Below are 5,796 nucleotides of genomic sequence, written 5' to 3'. Positions count from 1 at the left end.
CTGATGAACTCAGCCACTGGTTTTAATAGTCACAGTGGGAACAACATCCCCTGTACACTTCCTGATGAACTCAGCCACTGGTTTTAATAGTCACAGTGGGAACAACATCCCCTTATACACTTCCTGATGAACTCAGCCACTGGTTTTAATAGTCACAGTGGGAACAACATCCCCTTATACACTTCCTGATGAACTCAGCCACTGGTTTTAATAGTCACAGTGGGAACAACATCCCCTGTACACTTCCTGATGAACTCAGCCACTGGTTTTAATAAGTCACAGTGGGAACAACATCCCCTGTACACTTCCTGATGAACTAAGCCACTGGTTTTAATAGTCACAGTGGGAACAACATCCCCTGTACACTTCCTGATGAACTCAGCCACTGGTTTTAATAAGTCACAGTGGGAACAACATCCCCTGTACACTTCCTGATGAACTCAGCCACTGGTTTTAATAGTCACAGTGGAAACAACATCCCCTTATACACTTCCTGATGAACTCAGCCACTGGTTTTAATAGTCACAGTGGGAACAACATCCCCTTATACACTTCCTGATGAACTCAGCCACTGGTTTTAATAGTCACAGTGGGAACAACATCCCCTTATACACTTCCTGATGAACTCAGCCACTGGTTTTAATAGTCACAGTGGGAACAACATCCCCTTATACACTTCCTGATGAACTCAGCCACTGGTTTTAATAGTCACAGTGGGAACAACATCCCCTGTACACTTCCTGATGAACTCAGCCACTGGTTTTAATAGTCACAGTGGGAACAACATCCCCTTATACACTTCCTGATGAACTCAGCCACTGGTTTTAATAGTCACAGTGGGAACAACATCCCCTGTACACTTCCTGATGAACTCAGCCACTGGTTTTAATAGTCACAGTGGGAACAACATCCCCTTATACACTTCCTGATGAACTCAGCCACTGGTTTTAATAGTTACAGTGGGAACAACATCCCCTTATACACTTCCTGATGAACTCAGCCACTGGTTTTAATAAGTCACAGTGGGAACAACATCCCCTTATACACTTCCTGATGAACTCAGCCACTGGTTTTAATAAGTCACAGTGGGAACAACATCCCCTGTACACTTCCTGATGAACTCAGCCACTGGTTTTAATAAGTCACAGTGGGAACAACATCCCCTGTACACTTCCTGATGAACTCAGCCACTGGTTTTAATAGTCACAGTGGGAACAACATCCCCTGTACACTTCCTGATGAACTCAGCCACTGGTTTTAATAAGTCACAGTGGGAACAACATCCCCTGTACACTTCCTGATGAACTAAGCCACTGGTTTTAATAAGTCACAGTGGGAACAACATCCCCTGTACACTTCCTGATGAACTAAGCCACTGGTTTTAATAGTCACAGTGGGAACAACATCCCCTTATACACTTCCTGATGAACTCAGCCACTGGTTTTAATAGTCACAGTGGGAACAACATCCCCTTATACACTTCCTGATGAACTCAGCCACTGGTTTTAATAGTCACAGTGGGAACAACATCCCCTTATACACTTCCTGATGAACTAAGCCACTGGTTTTAATAGTCACAGTGGGAACAACATCCCCTGTACACTTCCTGATGAACTAAGCCACTGATTTTAATAGTCACAGTGGGAACAACATCCCCTTATACACTTCCTGCTGAACTCAGCCACTGGTTTTAATAGTCACAGTGGGAACAACATCCCCTTATACACTTCCTGCTGAACTCAGCCACTGGTTTTAATAGTCACAGTGGGAACAACATCCCCTGTACACTTCCTGATGAACTCAGCCACTGGTTTTAATAGTCACAGTGGGAACAACATCCCCTGTACACTTCCTGATGAACTCAGCCACTGGTTTTAATAGTCACAGTGGGAACAACATCCCCTTATACACTTCCTGATAAACTAAGACACTTTCCTCAGGATATGTGGTTTTCAGTAGCGTTTTCATCGGGATATGTTGTTTCCGGTAGCGTTTTCCTCAGGATATGTGGTTTCCAGTAGCGTTTTCCTCAGGATATGTGGTTTCCGGTAGCGTTTTCCTCAGGATATGTGGTTTCCAGTAGCGTTTTCCTCAGGATATGTGTTTTCAATTTGCATAGAGTCCAGTGTAGTTCTTCGAGGGCCGTCGTGGTATCGGCTCGAGGGGCAATATACACGGCTGTGGCTATAACCGGAGAGAATTTTCTCGGGAGGTAATACAGTCGGCATTTGATTGGGAGGGATTCTAGGTCGGGTGAACAAAAGACCTCGAGTTTCTGCATGTTGTTACAATCACACCATGAGAAGTTAATCATGAACATACACCACCGCCCTTCTTCTTCTTCTTCTTTTGGATCAGCCTCTGGAATCAGTCTGTGTGTGTGTGTGTGTGTGTGTGTGTGTGTGTGTGTGTGTGTGTGTGTGTGTGTGGTGTTTGTTTGTCTGTGTGTGAGTCCAGCCCTCAGGAAGGTTTGCCAGCAGCTACAATTACAGTGATATATGTGAAAGAACTGGGTCGACTCCTCTAGAGATCTGTCCCTGAGACTACAAGACCAGCCAAATCCCTGGGTCTACAAACACACATACACACGCTGAACACACGGAAGGGTACACACGCATGAACGAATGGACACACGCACACACATGTTCAGACGCATGGATACACTGAACACGCAAGCACACAAAAACACTCTGACAGAACACACACACACACACATGGATGAACGGATGCTGAATTCACACACACACACACACACACACACACACACACACACACACACACACACACACACACACACACACACACATCACACCACACCAAGAAAACAGTAATCTTGGTTAACCCAGAACTAAAGTCTCTGGTCAGGCATCATACCAAGAAAACAGTCATCTTGGGTTAATAACCAAGAACTAAAATCTCTGGTCAGACACCACACCAAGAAAACAGACATCTTGGTTAATCCAGAACTAAAGTCTCTGGTCAGACATCACACCAAGAAAACAGTCATCTTGGTTCACCCAGAACTAAAGCCTCTGGTCAGACATCCCACCAAAAAAACAGTCATCTTGGTTCACCCAGAACTAAAGTCTATGGTCAGACATCCCACCAAGAAAACAGTCATCTTGGTTCATCCAGAACTAAAGTCTCTGGTCAGACATCACACCAAGAAAACAGTCATCTTGGTTCACCCAGAACTAAAGCCTCTGGTCAGACATCACACCAAGAAAACAGTCATCTTGGTTCACCCAGAACTAAAGCCTCTGGTCAGACATCACACCAAGAAAACAGTCATCTTGGTTAACCCAAGACTAAAGCCTTTGGTCAGACATCCCACCAAGAAAACAGTCATCTTGGTTAACCCAAGACTAAAGTCTCTGATCATAACATAACATGTTAAGAGATGACGAGACGTTAGAACGAGGACCAGAACCAGAACGAGGAGCTCCACCCTCTCTCTATACCGGTTACGGAGATGAAGAGATGTTAGAACCTGGATCAGAACCAGAACGGGAAGCTCCACCCTCTCTCTATACCGGTTACGGAGATGAAGAGACGTTAGAACGAGGATCAGAACCAGAACGAGGAGCTCCACCCTCTCTCTATACCGGTTACGGAGATGAAGAGACGTTAGAACGAGAATCAGAACCAGAACGAGGAGCTCCACCCTCTCTCTATACCAGTTACGGAGATGAAGAGACGTTAGAACAAGGATCAGAACCAGAACGAGGAGCTCCACCCTCTCTCTATACCGGTTACGGAGATGAAGAGACGTTAGAACGAGGATCAGAACCAGAACGGGAAGCTCCACCCTCTCTCTATACCGGTTACGGAGATGAAGAGACGTTAGAACGAGGATCAGAACCAGAACGAGAAGCTCCACCCTCTCTCTATACCGGTTACGGAGATGAAGAGATGTTAGAACCAGGATCAGAACCAGAACGAGGAGCTCCACCCTCTCTCTATACCGGTTACGGAGATGAAGAGACGTTAGAACCAGGATCAGAACCAGAACGGGAAGCTCCACCCTCTCTCTATACCGGTTACGGAGATGAAGAGACGTTAGAACCAGGATCAGAACCAGAACGAGGAGCTCCACCCTCTCTCTATACCGGTTACGGGGATGAAGAGATGTTAGAACCAGGATCAGAACCAGAACGGGAAGCTCCACCCTCTCTCTATACCGGTTACGGGGCTGAATGTCCTCTCCCAAATTCAAAAGATTCTAACACATGCAAAATGTGTCCAAAGCAGCAGAACTAATGCTGTTGGTTATCTCATTCATCCTGTTGGTTATCTCATTCATCCTGTTGGTTTATCTCATTCATCCTGTTGGTTGTCTCATGCATCCTGTTGGTTATCTCATGCATCCTGTTGGTTATCTCATGCATCCTGTTGGTTTATCTCATTCATCCTGTTGGTTATCTCATTCATCCTGTTGGTTTATCTCATACATCCTGTCGGTTGTCTCATGCATCCTGTTGGTTATCTCATGCATCCTGTTGGTTATCTCATGCATCCTGTTGGTTATCTCATGCATCCTGTTGGTTATCTCATTCATCCTGTTGGTTTATCTCATTCATCCTGTTGGTTTATCTCATTCATCCTGTTGGTTATCTCATGCATCCTGTTGGTTATCTCATTCATCCTGTTGGTTATCTCATTCATCCTGTTGGTTTATCTCATGCATCCTGTTGGTTATCTCATGCATCCTGTTGGTTATCTCATGCATCCTGTTGGTTATCTCCTTCGTCCTGTTGGTTATCTCATGCATCCTGTTGGTTTATCTCATTCATCCTGTTGGTTATCTCATTCATCCTGTTGGTTTATCTCATTCATCCTGTTGGTTATCTCATTCATCCTGTTTGTTGTCTCATGCATCCTGTTGTTTATCTCATGCATCCTGTTGGTTATCTCATTCATCCTGTTGGTTATCTCATTCATCCTGTTGGTTATCTCATTCATCCTGTTGGTTATCTCATTCATCCTGTTGGTTTATCTCATTCATCCTGTTGGTTATCTCATTCATCCTGTTGGTTATCTCATTCATCCTGTTGGTTATCTCATTCATCCTGTTGGTTATCTCATGCATCCTGTTGGTTTATCTCATGCATCCTGTTGGTTTATCTCATGCATCCTGTTGGTTATCTCATGCATCCTGTTGGTTTATCTCATGCATCCTGTTGGTTATCTCATGCATCCTGTTGGTTATCTCATGCATCCTGTTGGTTGTCTCATTCATCCTGTTGGTTATCTCATGCATCCTGTTGGTTATCTCATACATCCTGTTGGTTATCTCATACATCCTGTTGGTTATCTCATTCATCCTGTTGGTTGTCTCATTCTTCCTGTTGGTTGTCTCATTCATCCTGTCAGTTATCTCATGCATCCTGTCGGTTATCTCATGCATCCTGTCGGTTATCTAATGCATCCTGTCGGTTATCTCATGCATCCTGTCGTTATCTCATGCATCCTGTTGGTTGTCTCATTCATCCTGTCGGTTGTCTCATGCATCCTGTTGGTTATCTCATGCATCCTGTTGGTTTATCTCATGCATCCTGTTGGTTTATCTCATGCATCCTGTCGGTTTATCTCATGCATCCTGTTGGTTTATCTCATGCATCCTGTCGGTTTATCTCATGCATCCTGTCGGTTTATCTCATGCATCCTGTTGGTTATCTCATGCATCCTGTTGGTTTATCTCATACATCCTGTCGGTTGTCTCATACATCCTGTCGGTTGTCTCATACATCCTGTCGGTTGTCTCATACATCCTGTCGGTTGTCTCATGCATCCTGT

This window comes from Oncorhynchus clarkii, unplaced genomic scaffold, assembly GCF_045791955.1.
Source record: "Oncorhynchus clarkii lewisi isolate Uvic-CL-2024 unplaced genomic scaffold, UVic_Ocla_1.0 unplaced_contig_10815_pilon_pilon, whole genome shotgun sequence".
NCBI classification, from domain to species: domain Eukaryota; kingdom Metazoa; phylum Chordata; class Actinopteri; order Salmoniformes; family Salmonidae; genus Oncorhynchus; species Oncorhynchus clarkii.
This window is presented reverse-complemented; position numbering follows the sequence as displayed.